Raw genomic sequence first — 5,773 nt, 5'->3', positions numbered from 1 at the left:
CACAATCATTCACTCAAACGCTTAAGCATCCTACTTTTCAAAGAAAGCGTGACAAAATAGATACGAAGAAGAGTTGTTTTTATAGGTCGACATTGTGATAGTAAAAAACGAAGTTGATTATTCAAAAGATTTTGTAGATATTAGGGGGTAATAATCGTTGATGGGGGCCATGAATTGGACGCTTTTGTAACTAGATATTGCACTGAATTAAATATTCCTCTCTTTGTTGATGTGTGTTTAGTCAACATTCTTAATTCTTTCAAATTTGAAGCCCTAAAGTGGGAAATTTTGAAATTTTGGAGAAACATAAAAGATTGTCCATATTGCTTGGTCTTCCTCTTCCTTCCCACTTACTAAATAAAAATAGGGAAGATTGTCATGCCTTTAGCTTTTGACTATCACATTGTTTTTTTTTTTATATTAATTAACATACTTTTACTTCACATTGTATCCCTTACTTACTTCAACAAGAAATTATCGAGAACGAAACATTTCTTATAAGAGTGTGGAAACTTTTCCCTAAACAGATCATTTAAAAACGTTGAGAAGAAGCCCAAAAAGGACAATATATGCTAACAATGAGGTTGACATGTTACAAATGGTATCAGAGCAGAACACTGGGCGGTGTGCCAGTGAGAACGTTGGACCCCCAAAGCCAAGAGAGGTGGATTGTGAGATCCCACATCGGTTGGAGAGGGAAACGAAGCATTCCTTTATAACGGTGTGAAAACTTCTCTTGGAAAGTAATATTTGTTAGGACTTGGGCTGTTACAATATCAGAGCTAGACACCAGGCGGTGTGCCAGCAAGGACGTTGGGCTCCCAAGAGGGTGGACTGTGAAATCTCCATTCCTTATAAGGGTATGACACCTTCTATATTAGGGCATAATGAGCCTCACAGGGAGTGGATTGTGAGATCCCTAATTTTTTACAGAGTGTGGAAACTTCTCCCTAACAGATGCATTTTAAAAACCTTGAGAAGAAGCCCAAAAAGGATAATATATGCTAACAGTGAGCTTGACCTATCACAAATAGTATTAGAACAGAACGCCGAGCGGTGTGCCAGCAAGGACGTTGGACTCCAAGGCCAAGGGAGTGGATTTGTAATATTTGCTAGCAGTGGACTTGGGCTGCTACAATATCAGTGCTAGACACCAAGAGCTGTGCCAGTGAGGACGTTGGTGTTGAGGATTATTGGGATTGGGAGTGTCCCACATTGGTTAATTTAGTGGAAGATCATGGGTTTATAAGTGAGGAATACTATCTTCATTGGTATGAGGCCTTTTGGGGAAGCCCAAAGCAAAGCCATGAGAGCTTATGCTCAAAGTGGACAATATCATACCATTGTGGAGAGTCGTGATTCCTAACAGTTGGGTCCTCAAGAGGGTGGATGGTGAAATCTCCGTTCCTTATAAGGGTGTGGCATTTTCTCCCTGACAAATGCGTTGAGATCCCTCATTCTCTACAAGGGTGTAGAAACTCCTTCCTGACAAACCCGTTCTATATTAGGACAGGACAAGATTTAGGCTACGTGACTTCAAAGAAAGTCGATTCTTCCATTCACTTTTTCTTCCACGCACATGAAAACAAAGAATGCTGAAAATGGTAAAGAAGAATAGCAGTAAAGAAGGAAAAATAAGAAGATAAGTGTATGGTTCATAGTGGTCCGACCATGGAGGCCTACACCCACTCTCAAGGTAAACAAGGTACAACCCTTTCTCAATTTCTTTTTCCTTCATTCTCATGCATTCATCCCATACAATCAATTTTATTTTATGCCCAATTTCATTCAAATAATATAATTATAATATTCTTTTAAAATTAGAAAATATCCTTACATTATTAATTATGTTAAAATGCATTTTTAATTCACAAGTGACCCACAAATTTTAATATTATATCGTACCATCCAAATTTATCATTAAAACTAATAAAATAAAATAAACTAAAAAAATATTACAGGCTAGCGAATTAATTATTAAAAAAATTAAATTTAATTAAATTTAAAAAAACCCGTAAAAAAAACGGGGGCATGTGAAAAAAGGATCTTTTGAGGGCACAGAAGCATGTGATTGAATTGACGTTAACCTAAATTTAGGCTCTCTTCTTCCTTCACTTTCCTTTCCATTAAAGCAATCAAACCACTTGAATTTAATTCTTTTTTTTTATTATTATTTTTTATAATTTTATTTTTTTTAACTTAATAAATTTAAATATGTATCAACAGAATTATCATTTCGGTAATTAATATTCTATATATTTTTCATAAATATATAAATAATTCACCCAACCCACTAGTTTTTTTATTAAATTTAAAATATATATATATATATATATATATATATATATATATATATATATATATATATATATATATATATATATATATATATATATGTTGGATTTTGGAAGATCCTAAGATTGAGGTTATGGATAAAGGTAGCGTGTCCGCGGAAACATAATTCAACTACTTTAGGTACATACTTTTGATTACCGTGAGATTTTTACGATAATTTTTTTTATGATCTCGTTACATAATTCTTTGAGAACAAAAAGTATATAATATATTTGAAAAATGTTTCAGAACGTTCTTTAAACTTGTAAATGTTAAGATGGTTTGATATCATAGGTTCGGGATTGTCTTAGCAGTTGATACCGCAATCCCTATGTTTACAATTGTTTTAGCTATTAAATTTTAACATATTTTCGTCGAACTTTAATTTTTACCGATGCTGGACTTGTCAAGTACTTATGTCGTACTTTTGATTAATTTAGTTTTTAAAACTTTCGAGATCACTTGTAATCAACATCGTGGCCTAATTTAATGTACATTTTGGACCGTCCACATTTTGTCACTCTAAAGTTATTCCCTATATTTATAATAATCTTTTTCTTCGCTTGGTTTTGAGTTTGGAATTCTTTCTTTTCTTGTAAGGTTAGGTTGTCTATATATACCGATTTTGATTAGATCCAACTTTTGGTTTCGGGACATGTTTGGCACCTGTTTATTTTTCTTTCTATTCTCGTTAAAGTTTTGACCTAAAATTGTATTATCGTCTTATCTACTTGTTTTTCTACATATGAGTTACGTCCGAAATTTGTCTATTTTATAAGTCATATTATTACGCTCTAAAATGAATCGTATCAAAATTGATTTGCAACATGTTTTAGTTTTACATTAAAAATTTATTCAACGTGTTTGCCGTGATGTGACTATTCCCTAATAACGATTTGATGAATATATATATATATATATATATATATTTTATAAATACAAAAAATACGAAACTCACCAAATTGAGTAACTTTCGAGTATAGTTTAGTAAATTATATATGTACCACCATAAACAGATGTCTACAGTTCGATCTCAACCTCCAAAATGTTAAAAGATCACCACTAGTTCAACCGAGTCAAATCTAATAATTGTATGAGTTCGATGTCTATATATTAACAAGGGAATTAAAGTATTTTTTAAAATAATTTAATTATTTTATAAATAAATATTTAGGTATTTTTTGAATATTGTAATCTTTTTATAATTATTTTAATAAAAATGGGAGTATTTTACACAAAATTTGTGTCGAACGCAATACTGTCGAGCTAAAAAAAATAAAAGCTTTAAACTAAGATTTTTGAATCCTCCTAAAATATTGTGTGTGGGCCCGTGAGTGGTGACTAGAGGCCGAATTGTGAAGGCCCAATACATTTGGGCCGAAAGGCTTTGAGAAGCCCAAATTTCGGGATTTGAACACCTGCTGAATAAGTGTCGGCCCAATCATTTGTTTTTTTCTTTTTCTTGAAATGTCGGATCCAATCATTTGTTTTTTCTTTTCGGAGCAAATTATGTAAAGGATAAATAATTTGGTTAATTATTGGACGATTATTGTCGCCTTTTTTTACTTTATATATTTGGTGATAATTTATTTCATATTATAATCCACTTTTTCCCTTTTATCACATTCATAAGACTCCAATAGTATCTCCAATTTTTTTTTTTAATTTCTTATAAATTATTTTATAAAATTTAATAAATAAAGAATTAAACCCAATCTAACCCAACCATAAATTTGGTTGGTTAACTTGACTTGAATTGTTTGAAAGGTTTATTTAAATTTTTGTTTTTAATAAAAATAAAAAATTAATTCCAAAACCATGTTTTTATTTATTTTCGAGCATTTAATTAATATCTTAAACTTAATTTTTATATTTACTTTTAAAAATTATAAATTAAAATTAATATTTATTAGAGAATAAATAATAAAAAATAATTATGTATATGCTTTTGTTTTAATAATAATAAAAATAAATATTTAATAAATAATAATAAATGAAAATTGATTAATGGGCCTATATGGATTCGCGGCCCATAACAGCCCAACAATTTGAAAAAGGAAGAAATGAAATAACTGTACATAAATCTTGCAGGCGAGTTTAACGGTGGAGATTGGGCAGCCGCGTGCGAATCTCCATTCTGACAATGCCACGTCATTCCTTTTAAGACGGAATATATTTAAAGTTACTTTGCTCAGATTCAAGTGAAATCCTTCCTTTTTAGGTTCGAATCTCTTTTACTCCCGGTGAATTTTATTTTCCTTTTTTCAACCACTTGGATAATTTTATTTCAGAAAGTCAATAAAATAAATTATTCCTTTGATTTTAACCCTAACTTTAAGTGGAGATTTAAATAAACTTTTTATAAATATTATAATATTTTATTGGCATTGTTCACCCTACCGAACAATTTGTATTACCCAATTCTAATCGAAGAATTTTAGTTATGTTTGTGGGTTGAAATTTTTATTTTGTTATTTAGTTAATAGGCGAAAAATATGAATATATTATGACGCCTAAATATTTATAAATTTTATAAGATTTTAATTATTATTATGAGATCTACGTGAATAAATAAGATATTGTTAAATAACTAAAGTATATATATATATATATATAGGACTACACAATTCATTTATAAAAAGTAAAAGATTAGGTTAGATTTTGATCTTATTAAATTATTTTTGTCAGTAATTTAATCGACTTATCGTACAAAAATCCTCGAAAAGGATGATATTTAAAGAAATGCTACACATTTTAATGTTGATTAATTTAAAATTTTAAAAAAATTTAATTAATACAACTTGAAAATAGAAGTATTAATTTTTATTTTATTTTATTTTATTATTTTTTTTGCTAAGAAAAAGAAAGGAAAAAAGGGAGGGAGACTATGAAAGAACGTGGTTTGCAGGGAATACGAGCGGACAATACCCGGAGCGGCGGGCACATGACTAACTGATGCATCGACGTCAGCCGCCAGCAGTTTCGAAAACCGACGCATCGTTTCTCATCAAGAGAGCCGTTGAACACGCAACTTCCTCTTTGCACGCATCACCTTCTGTGTTTGTTCCGATTTGTCGTTTTCCAATTTCGACCAAATCCCTCGCACTTGCCGTTGCAACCGTTTGGTTTCCATGGGCCCAATTCTTCCCACTGGCCCATTAAGAGCGTACTGGCTAGGCCCACACCAGGAAGCTTGAGATCTTGACGCGTGGCAAATGACGAAAGGTAAGATCCATTCTGAACCGTTCGATTCGGGTAGAAGAAAATTAAATGAGAAGGTACTCGGAAATCCTCCAACGGATCTTGTGAAATAAAACTATTCCAACCGACAGTTAATTGAGCCGTTAATCAGAAAAGTAAACGTACTTTTATACCATAAAATTATATTGCAAACTTTAAAAAAAAAAAAAAAATTGTAATTAAAAAAAAAAAAATCAAA

This window comes from Cucurbita moschata, unplaced genomic scaffold (genome assembly GCF_002738365.1).
Source record: "Cucurbita moschata cultivar Rifu unplaced genomic scaffold, Cmos_1.0 Cmo_Scf00060, whole genome shotgun sequence".
Taxonomy (NCBI): Eukaryota; Viridiplantae; Streptophyta; class Magnoliopsida; order Cucurbitales; family Cucurbitaceae; genus Cucurbita; species Cucurbita moschata.
The sequence above is the reverse complement of the archived record's forward strand: the minus strand, read 5'-3'. Positions refer to the sequence as shown.